Raw genomic sequence first — 11,620 nt, forward strand, 5'->3', positions numbered from 1 at the left:
CCTTAGGAAATTGTCTGTGGTATCTGCTGGGGATATAGTCACAGGTACTCCTAATATTATTGTGGTTTGTTGTCTGCATTTAGATTTAAAGGACATGCTAAATACTAAATTGCAGCTAGAGGTTAGTGAAATTAAAGATGTAATATTCCCATCCAGATTCCACATACACTTTGATACATATTAAGAATCCCCTGCTCTTTGGTGAGGTCTAATTTTATGAAAGTGAAACTCAGAGAGATGAATTAGGTTCTTCCAGCTTTTAAAAAGCCCGCATTCTAGGGTCAAGAATTCTTACTGAGCCTTGTTGAAACTGTTTGCTACACTACCTCCTAATTTTGGAACTGCTAAACAGAGAGTTGGGAACTCTTCCTAGATTAAAAGTACTGCCTTGGCCTTGTGCAATTATACTGTTTAGGTTGCTGGACAAATCCAAGGATAAAACTGGCCTGGACCTAGTGATGGGCAATTCCAAAAGCAAGCTGAATGTGAGAAGTTCACTCACAGAGAACCCTAGTGTCAAAAAGCCTCTCTACTTGGGAATGGCTGAACACCGGGAAAATAAGCCCTGGTTCAGCTGTAAAGAGAGCACATCCTTGGCCTTTTTTCCCCCTTAAGTCCGGAAACTGATGATCTGGTCAGCTTAGGAGAGGGAGGGAGGGAAGGAGGGAGGGAGGAAAATGAGAGAGAGAGAGAAACCTGTTAATAGCTGGTGCCAATTTAAAGAGAGAAGGAAAGGGTTTATTATATACGTATATGCTAATATTATTCCTAAAGCCAATTCTGATAAATCCTTCGGGAAAGAAAGAGATGCAGCCACCTGTTAATGTGGCTTCAGCTTCTTTGTTTCCAAATGTTACAGCGGTCACCAGACCAGCCATTCCACTTGGGGCGGGGCCAGGGGGTTAGAGGGGGAACATCTGTCCACTAAGGACACTACTGAACAGCAACAAAATCTTGGGGCGACCCCTCTCTCTTTCCTCGAGTGCTTTCGCTAGCCGGTCCTACTTCCCCACTCCTTTGGGAGTTTCCTGTTCCATTACGTAGGCAAGAGGGCGAGAGGTCCCAGCTTTCCTAATTGTGAGTGGTTTGGCTGGGTGTGTACGTGCGAGTAACTGTGTGTGTGTGTGTGTGTGTGTGTGTGTGTGTGTGTGTTGAGGGAAAGTGGAGCTTGCTACAGGGGCTTAGAAAAACTAGTCGCCAATTTAAAATATTTTCGGAGTGTCTGAATGATATCTTCAAAGCTAATCCCACTCTCAAATTCAGCGAAATGAACAATACAGATAAGGAAGATGAAGAGGGTGGAAAACCCACACAGCGGAATGGAGCTGTCCATGCCGCGGGAGTGACAGGGGAGCGCTCAGAGGTAAGGCGCTCTGCAGAGAAAGTCACTCTGGCTCTTCTCTCTCGGTCCACCAGCCGGCGACGCTTCTTCTGTAAAAGCATTCCTAGAAAATAACCCTACAACCGGGAAGGGTAGCGATCTTTGAGTGCAGTTTCCAGGAGCCGGTCCCCGCAGCAGGGAGAGGCCCCTCTCCCCCCGCGGCTGGCGCGGAATGTGGCGATCCGGCCCGGCGCGGGGGATGACTTCCTGCGGCCGGAGCTCTGCGGCGGGAGCGGCGGGAGCAGCTGCTGCAGCTGGCAGGTGGGGTGGGGGCCGGCCGAACTGACCAAGCACAGACCCGGCGCGGTGGCACTGCGGCCCCGGGGCAGCCGGCGCGGGGACATGCGCTGATTCGATCCCTCCGGAGAAGGTAAGCAGCCCGGCTATTATTAGCCTCGGCCACACTGCGCGGTGCTTTCTGCTTGGTTAGTAATGGGGTTTGTAATACAGAGGGAAGAAGGGGAATATCCCTGCCACCTTCTGCAATGGGAAAAGGAGCAGCAACTGGAATTGAAATATTAATCAGCCAAGTGCTTGAGATGATTGGAGGAGCGGTGTTACTGGGCAAACAAAGAAGGCGGTCAGCCTCTGTAATCTTAAGATAATCAACCATTGCTGTGCCACACTCGCTTCGATATTGAAGAGGATTCAGAATGGAAAATAATTTGAGTTTCACTTTTACGTTGCTACCTTCAACCTTCGCTTGGTTAATTTCTGGTTTGCGAGCAGCAGGTTCTTGTCAGCAGCCTAGAGAAGTAATCGGAAATCTTCCCTCTCCTTTTGCCTTCCTCAGTCTTCTCCCTTTCCAGTTATTAGAATGGGTCTGCACATTTCAACGTCAAACACCCACTTCAATACTGAACCTTTAGAAAGAATCTCAAATTAGAGGAGAAACTTACCTCCTGGAGTTCAGCTTGGGTTGAGCAGCACTTGTCCCCCACTTCTCCCTTCATTTACCATCTTCTCTTGTCAGTCATTTCATTGATTCCCCCACCCCCCACCCCGGGGATGCTGTGCTCATTAACAAGCCAGCTCTTGTCAGCTCCTGTCCACCACCTCTGTTCCGTGACTGATTTTTCAAGGACCCAGAAAGGACATTGCCTTATACCATGTTTGGACTATTATCTGTGTCCTTCCCCAAAATACATGGCATGAAAAATCCTTTAAACCCAGTACCAACATGGTTTCCGATAACTCCCTTCATTGTAGTCACTGCAGCTACCAGATGGGTTTCGAGGACAGCAGAATCTGTTGGGGTGTGAGAAAGAGGGCTATACCTACATATTTTGCTCCACGTGCATAAGAATAGGTGGAAGTAGAAATGCAAATGTCAGTCTGTCCCGTTTTTCTTGAAGCTTTTTTAGTCCAGCTAGGTTGTGAGACACCTAGCTGGGTAGGGTATGGGGCAAGTCCTCCTGCAAAAGCAAGCAGTGTGTTTGTCCTAGGATTCCCCCAATAACCTCAAAAGAGATTCCAGAGAGGCTTTTCCCACAGGCAGTCAGAAAGCCAGGGGAGGTGGGCAAGGTAAACCTCAGGTTATTTGGGCATCCTCAAGTTAGTCTCCCCTTTTGGAGGTTCTGACCTAGGATTTCCCCACAAACGCTTTGCTGCTGAGCTCAAGTGCCCATTCTTGTTGCTCACCTAGGGATGTACAATTGAATGATATTCTGTGAAATGGTGAAGATTGCTATGGTGGGGATTACAAATGTGCCACTTCACCAACAGAGAACAGTTGCAATAAGCCAGACTGTGTGGTGTCTGTGTGCCAATATTCCATTTAAAAAGTGATTTGTTATCTTTAAATCTGAAATTAAAGAGACAGTTTGACTCAAAAGGCCATGGGTTTTATTTTAACAAATTAAAATAGGAGACCAATGAAAAAGAGGTCCAGGGTTTATAGCTAACCTTCTTACCTTCTTTTTTTAAATATTGCTTTAGAACAAGATACTGGTTCTGAAAAATCATGTTACTTCTATTATATATCGTTATTGTTTTTCTGATTACAAATTCTCTATTTATAGATACACTTTGGAAAGAGTTGAGTTGGTTTCTTTGTCTCTATCTTCAGTATATGAGGCAGAAGGAGTGGAGGGGGGTGGGCAAATCCCACTCCAAATGGCCCCCTCAGAGAACTGTTCCCCGGACCATGCAAACCTCTGGACCGATATTGTTTTGGCTGGTTGTTATTATTATCTTTAAATGTGGTTTGGGTTTGAAATAGTAAATTTTCAATATTCTAAAATTTTGACTCAGGCACACCAACTAGAAGAGAGAACAAAGAACAAGAATAGCAAAACTATTTTCCACCTTTCTTACCTAATTGTAAAATATTTAATTATATGAATAATTATTCTGAATAATAAGTGAAAAACATATTAAAATAATAATTCATTTTTTAGAAAGTAGCCCAAGGTTTATGAAATACAGGTTAGTGCAATTGATCTTAAGTACAGTAAAAATTTCTGTAATTTTGAAAGGTGTTTTTATGTTGAGTATTAGTGCATGAAAATATGCTAATGATGGTTAGAAATTGAAATGTCTGTTACTTGGTTTCTGAAGAAACTGAGTTCTTTGGCAAGAAATGGGTCAGGATTAGGGGACTGGAGCCGCCAAAGCCAGCATCATACCTGCCAGTGATTGTATAGGTGAGATGAATGCATTAAGTTATGGATTAGGGTTGGAGAAGCCTTCTGGGGAAGAAAGAAAACAAGATAGAAAATAGAATTTGTTATTTTAGTGCAACTAAGATAATTAAATTTAAGGTATTTCTGAATTTGGACTTCGTTATATTTAAACAATTTCTGAGGAAAGTTTCTAAATTCAAAGCCCTAGGTAGAAATAGTTGTATGATTTCCTAACCGAAACTAATTTATGACTCTATTTCCTTTGTTAAAAACGTTTCCCAGAGAAAGGAAAAATTAATTGCCCCGTGTTAAGGAGGAGTAATACCAAATAGAAGGATGTATTCTATTAGTTGCTAAATGAACTGTAGGAACTTTTTTGTAGATATGACAAGATAGAATTGAAATCAATCTGCTTTCCAATCACGTAAAAAAAAAAAAACATGTAGTCTGGTGGGTGGTCAGTGTTATCAGTAATTTAAGACTTGAGTACCCACTTAGGATTCACAAAGTTGCCCTCTCTTTACAAAAGGCATTTTCTGGTGCTGCATTACTGCCATTAGCTACAATTGAAATAGACTTATCCTGAGATTTTGAAAAACAGAAAAAGAAATAGTAGGATTCATAAGGCTTTGCCTCCACTGAGAATGGGTAGAAAAAGTGCTATTTTGAAAGTTATCAATGGCCTCTTAATTGCCAGATTTCTGCGCTGTTTCAACCTGCTCTTTATGCCTTTATTTTTAAGTTCTCTTCTAAGTTCTTTTTTAAAAATTTTACTGCTTAGTGTTTTATTCACTAAAATAGCATTTTTAATTGAAGTATAGTTGATGTGTAATATTATATAAGTTACAGGTGTAAAATATAGTGACTCACAATTCTTAAAGGTTATACTCCATTTATAGTTATAAAATATTGGCTATATTTTCTGTGCTATGCAGTATATCCTTATAGCTCATTTTATAATAATAGTTTGTACCTCCTAGTCTCCTATCCCTATACTGTTCTTTTTTTAAAAATTAAATACTTGTGTTCAAAAGTATTATTAATAAGTAATACATAAAGAGATATCTCTTTATCTAGTTTCTCACTAATCCCCTTAAATTACCTCATGACCAGCCTAGAACAAGTGCTGTTTATTTCTAGTTTGTGCCTCATGATATCACGACTATATGTCTTCATTTGTTCCTTTCACTCACCCTGCTACACGTTGAAACCTTGCTCACAGCATACACTGCCTCTTCCATGAACCCTTCCCCATACCCACCTTCCTTCTCATTTCAGATGTGTTTCTCCCTTGTCTAAATGCCTGTGGCACTTTCTATTTTGGTCTATCCTTTAGTTTGAACATGATTTGCTGTTGTAAAATAACCCTAGGGAGCAGAGTCTTTGACTAACAACTTTTTATCACCTGAAACTCATAATACAGTGCCCAGCTATGTATATGCAAAGTAGACGTTCAGCAATTTGATTTTAGTGAAGAAATTAGCTATTATTTTCCAGGGGTGTATATCCACCTACTCTAATATCCAAGTTAGGCTCTAAATAGTGTGTGCAGGTACATTTTAGTTTAAAATCCCTATATAATAATATAGTGAAAGTAAATTCAAACAGTTATATTCAACAAAAGTTATTGTGAGCTTACATGCCCTTAAGTGGATATTGGCTCATCCGTATCAAAAAGCATAGTAAGCATTACAAAAGAAAACTTTAAAGAAGACATTGTACCAGCTTTCAGTATGCTTTCATTCTATGGAAAACAAGTAAGCAGGGGAAGATGTCTTGCGTAAATAAGTACTAGTCTTAAAGCGCTCTGCTAGGTACTTTCATCTATGGTGTATAATTTCATCCTTCTACTATATGCTAATTTTACACTGAGACTCAGAGATCTTACCTAAATGGCAGAGATTCTTTCCACATTCACATGCTGTTCTTTGAAGTGTTAACGAGTGAAGGAAAACTATAAAAACATAATCAGAGTAGTTTAAAATGGTTTTGTGGTCAGGCTTTCCAGTGCTTTTTAAACTTTTGGGTCTTAACATCCCCTTTAATAATTCAATAAAGGCTATGCGTCCACTCCCCAAGTACATACACAACACACACACATAGAATTTTGCCTGTAATTGCAGGTGTTCGCGGACCTAATAAAGCCCTCCTTTGCAAATGCTTTAAGGACATCTACGCTGGGCTCAGTTTTTCGTTTTGCTTGTTCTATGCTTAATATTTATTTTTGTACCTATTAAAATTAAACAAATTGTTATCTGTTATAGTTGAGATATAAACCTAAGCAGCTTCGTACTTTACAACTTTTCTTTTTGCATTTTTGTATTCTGTCCTTCTCTCTCACACAAACACACAAATTTATATAAATGAGATCAAATAATACTTTCCTGTGAAGAGAATGCTTAGAATTTATTCTTAACGATGTTTCTATATATCACACATCAGTGTTAGCTATAGTCATCATGTTGTACATTATGTCCATAGTATGTATTTATCTTACAATTGGAAGCTTGTACCTTTGACCGTCTTCCTCCAATTTCCCCTCCCCTGACCCTCTGTCTCCTGTAACCACAGGTCTGATCTCTTTTTCTGATTGTTTTCTTTTTCTTTAGGTTCCACATATAAGTGAGATCATATAGTGTTTGCCTTTCTTTCTCTGACTTATTTAACTTAGCATAAAGCCTTCAAGGTCCATTTCTGTTGTCTCAAATGGTAGCATTTCTTTGTTTTCTTACAGATGAATAATATTTCAGTGTGTGTGTGTGTATATACATATAATACGTATATATCTATAAATATATAAAACAACCTCTTTACCCATTTGTCCATCAATGGGCACTTAGATTGTTTCCATGTCTTGGCTATTATAAATAATGCTGCTATGAACATGGGGGTGCAGATATCTTTTTGAGTTAGTGTTTTCATTTTCTTTGGATATATTCCCAGAAGTGGAGTTGCTAGATATATGTAGTTCTAGTCTTAATTTTTGAGGATCCTCCATACTGTTTTCCATACTGGCTTTACCAATCTACAATCCCACCAACAGCACAAGGCTTCCCTTTTCTCCACATCCTCACGAGCATTTGTTATCTCTTGACACTTTTGAGGATGACTGTTCTAACAGGTGTGAGGTAATATCTCAATGTGGTTTTAATGTGCATTTCCCTAATGACTAGTGGTATTGAGCATCTTTTCATGTACCTGTTGGCTTTTCGTGTGTCTTCTTTGGAGGAATGTCTATTCGGGTCCTTTGCTCATTTTTTTAATTGGGTAATTTTCTTTTTTGCTATTGATTTGTATGAATTTTTAATTTATTTTGGATAGTAACCCTTATCAGATATATGGTTTACAAATATGTTTTTTGCATTCTATAGGTTGTCTTTTCAATCACTTTGTTGATTTGTTTTTGCTTTTGTTTGCTGTGCAGAAGCTTTTTAGTTTGATGTAGTTCCATTTGTTTATTTTTTATTTTGTCGTTTGTGTTTTCAGTGTCATATCCAAAAAGTCATTACCAAACCCATGTAATGAGCTTTATTCCTATGTTTTCTTCTGGCAGTTGCATAGTTTCAGGTCTTACATTTGAGTCTTTAATCCAATTCAAGTTAGTTTTGTGAGTGGTATAAGATATTGGTCCAATTTCATTCTTTTACATGTGAATATCCAATTATCCCAGGGTTCCCTTGTATGTAACTTCTCTCTTTTCTCTTGCTGGTCTTAAAATTCTTTCTTTGTTTTTGACTTTTGATGATTTAATTGCAATGTGTCTCAGAGTAGCCCTATTTGAGTTCAACCTATTTGGGCTTGTTTGGACTTCATGGATATGGATGTCCATTTCTCATCCTAGGTTTGAGAAGGTTTCATCCACTATTGCTTTAAATATACTTTTTTTCCCTTTCTCTCTCTCTTTTCTTCTTCTGGGATTCCCATACATGAACATTGTTTACTTTATTGTGTCCCATAATTTCCATAGGCTTTCTTCACTCTTTTTATTCTTTTCCTTTTTGTTCCTTTCACTGGGTAATTTCTAAAGTCCTGTCCTCCAGTTTGCTGATTCTTTCTTCTGCATGGTCGAATCTACCTTTGAAACTTTCTATTGAATTCTTCAGTTCAGTTATTGTATTTTTAAAATCTAGTGTTCCTGTTTCTTTGATGTTGCTACTTCCTTGTCAAACTTCTTGTCTTGTTCAAGCATTGTTTTCCTAATTTCACTTAGCTGTCTGTGTTTTCTTGTAGTTCACTAAACTTCCTTAGGAGGATTATTCTGAATTCTTTGACAGTTCATAGATATTCTTTTTTTTTTTTTGTGGTGTGTGGGCCTCTCACTGTTGTGGCCTCTCCCGTTGTGGAGCACAGGCTCCGGACGTGCAGGCTCAGCAGCCATGGCTCATGAGCCCAGCCTGCTCTGCGGCATGTGGGATCCTCCTGGACCGGGGCACGAACCCGCATCCCCTGCATCGGCAGGCGGACTCTCAACCACTGCGCCACCAGGGAAGCCCAGATCTTCATTTTTTTAAGGTCAGTTATTGGAGTTTTATTACTTTCCTTTGGTGGTGTCCTATTTGCCTAATTTTTGTGATCCTTGATTCCTTACATTGGTATCTGCATATCTGAATAATTGGGCTCTTCCTCCAGACTTAACTGGGTATTATATTCAGTAGTAGTAGTACATGGGGCTATGAATTAGTTTTCTGGCAGAGAATCAGAGCTTGTATAGGACCTGGCCCTGGACAGGACCCAGAGCCTGTATAGTTCATTGTTTGGGAACCCAAATCAGGCCAGAGTGTGCACTTAATTCCCTGATCAGGTGAGGGCACTGGTTTTGCCCTGCAGAAGGGGGAGGCCACAGGCTGTGCTGTCTGTTCAAGTGCCACTGTATCTAGGGCTGTTTAATGGGCTGTACAGCTTCCCATGTTCTCTGGTTAGGTTCCCCAGTTGGACGTGCTGAAGGCTGTATTCAGCGATGAGTAGGGCTATGAATTAGATTTCCTGCCTGGGTGCAGCAGGAGAAGCAACTCTAAAGCCAGTAAAACTCTTTGTTGTCTTAACTCAAGCTGATCCACACTCCACGTTCTGTGGCTGAACAAGGCCACTGGCTTTGCTTTGCAGACTATCAGCTCTGTCTACCCTTCTCTAGGCTTGAGCACTACTGGGCCACACAATTTCTAGGAGTTGTCACCAATCCTTCTAGTTAGATGGGCCAGGAAGACACTCTCCACAGCAGATGGGATGGGGCTAGTCCCAGTTCCTTTGCCTGGGTGGGATGAGGAGGGACCACTCCAGGCGACTCTTAATTTCTCAAACAGGCTCCCCAGTTGGGAGGAGCTGGGAGCTCCTCTCAGCCTTGGATATGAATTAATCTCCCTGCCTGTGCATGGTACAGGATCCCTCCACACCTGATACTGGCTCTGCTTTGTACCAGAGCCAGTGATGAGCTCTGGCTGCCTGCCTCTTGGCTGGAGCACGACTGGGCCAAATGGCTTCCAGGATTTATTGCCAGCGCTTTTGGTCATATGGCCAGAAGACACTCTCCACAGTGGGTGGGCTGTGACTCTGCTCTTTCCCTGGGTATGGGCAAACCAGGTTCAAGGGCCAGATGCGTATCAGGTGGATCTGTACCCTGCTGAGTTCCCCGGTTGTAGTGTCCCACCAACCTGGCTCTGTAGATAAGCAAAGGTGCCAGTTGTGATCACTACTTGGGCACTGCAGGTATGAATTCCATCGGTCGCAATCCATGTGCTGGCTGTTGCATGCCCCTTCCCCCTTCATCACAGTCCAACTTTTAGTGGTCAAACCCTGCAGATTCCCCTGCAATCCCAGTGGAGCAGGTTAGAGCAGTGGCTCCCACAAAGCAACCCCAATGCTAGTGGTGGTGCTTGCTGTCCCCCAGTTCTCTTCTCCTACTGGAGGAACCAGAGGTTCAGGGGAGACCTCACCCATGGTGCCCCACTGGCTTGGGGGAGGGGCAGTGTGGTCAACGTGTAGCTCCTTTTCTCACCCTTCTAATGCAGTCTGTCTTGGTCTCTGTGGTGCACGGGGGTGCTTCAGCCTCACCTCCATGTTCTAGGATTCTCTCAAATAGTGTCCTGTTTCCAAATAATTGTTAGGTGTTCCTCCTGTGGGGGACGTGGAGCCAGGAATGACCTTGGTGATGTCACCCCACTCTGGGCTTACTTTGACAATATGTGTGTCCTTTATAGCCCAGACATTTCTGGTACTTGAAATGAGGTTCTCCTTTTATTGTTCTCCCTGCTTTAGGACCTAAACTGGGAGCTCTTCATTAGCACTGGCACAAAGGCTGCTGAGATGACTAGGAAGCAAGTGCCAAGGAGGATAGTGAATCAAAGAACCTTGATTCATGGAAAAGGAATCCCAGAAGGAGCTCTAAACGTTACACATTCCAAAGGATTTATTCAGAGTTTCCCAATCAAAATCATTTTTACAAAAAAGAAACAGTTCTCAGACTTCGAGTAGTATACTGCCAAGTATGTGGAAGAACATTGCCAGCAGTTGAGTGGTGTGGTCTGCTTTGAAATATATTCAGTTTGCTTAGGATGGACATATGTCTACTTCAAAGTTACTATTTCTTTCTAGTAATGCTGTCTACAGTACTATATTTGCTTTTGGCAAGTTAAGAAAACAATGACATCCCTCCCAGGTTCTAAAACAATTACCAGCATAAAAATACATTAAACTTTTTAGCTGATACTTAAGGAAACCAGTACTAGCTAGCATTCCTACTGATGCTAGTATTCAAAGAGAGGCATGACAAAACCATTAATCTAGAAAACACCAGGTTGGAAAGATGGAGAGAAAGAACTCAAGAGGACTACTTAAGCTGTTGCTTTCTTTACATGTCCCCAAATATGATAATAACCATATAAGCTCCTAAAATAAGTGCAATTTTATGCAAACTTCATAGTATGCCTAGTATGAGGTAAATTTGTACTTTATTTTATAGTATATTTTTATTTTTTATTTTGGTAAAATGTCCCATAATGTAAAATTTACCATTTTAACCATTTTTAAGTGTATCATTTATTGGTATTAAGTACATTCACAATGTTGAGCAACCATTACCATTATCCATTTTAAGACCTTTCTTGTTATCCCAAACAGAAACTGTACTCACTAAACAATAACCCCTTATTTCTCCCCTCCCCTTAGCCTCTGGTTAACTCTATTCTATTTTCTGGGTTTATAATTTGCCTATTCTAACTACCTCATATAAGTGGAATCATATAATAGTTGTCCTTTTGTGTCTGGCTTCTTTCACTTAACATAATGTTTTCAAAGTTTATCCATGTTATAGCATGTAGCAGCATTTCATTCCTTTTTAAAGCCATACAATGTATAGTGATTTTTAGTTGCAAAACACTTTTAGTACATTGTGTTTCTATTATATTAATGATATCTAGCATATATCACTACCATATTACCTTTAGTAGATGCCCAGTAATGTGTACTATGAGTGAGCCATAATTTCATTCAGTCAAAACCCATTGATAAACATTTATTAAGTTCCAAACAGTTTTATGATTTCAATAAATGTGGTAATGGACATAGAGGTTCATGTCTTTATGTCCTGGAGCTTTTACTTTTGAGGGAAGAATTCTTGGAG

General features: G+C 40.6%; 1 long non-coding RNA gene across 1 annotated transcript; it reads left to right on the forward strand.

Moving 5' to 3' along the window:
- The first annotated feature begins 683 nt into the window (after positions 1-683).
- Positions 684-11,128, forward strand: LOC309801616. The gene is made up of 3 exons (XR_014293618.1): positions 684-1,751; positions 8,356-8,517; positions 10,258-11,128. It is a non-coding gene; the product is annotated as an uncharacterized lncRNA (long non-coding RNA).
- The last annotated feature ends 492 nt before the right edge of the window (positions 11,129-11,620 follow it).

The sequence above is a fragment of the Mesoplodon mirus genome (assembly GCF_964341445.2).
Source record: "Mesoplodon mirus genome assembly, contig: SUPER_3_unloc_1, whole genome shotgun sequence".
NCBI lineage: Eukaryota > Metazoa > Chordata > Mammalia > Artiodactyla > Ziphiidae > Mesoplodon > Mesoplodon mirus.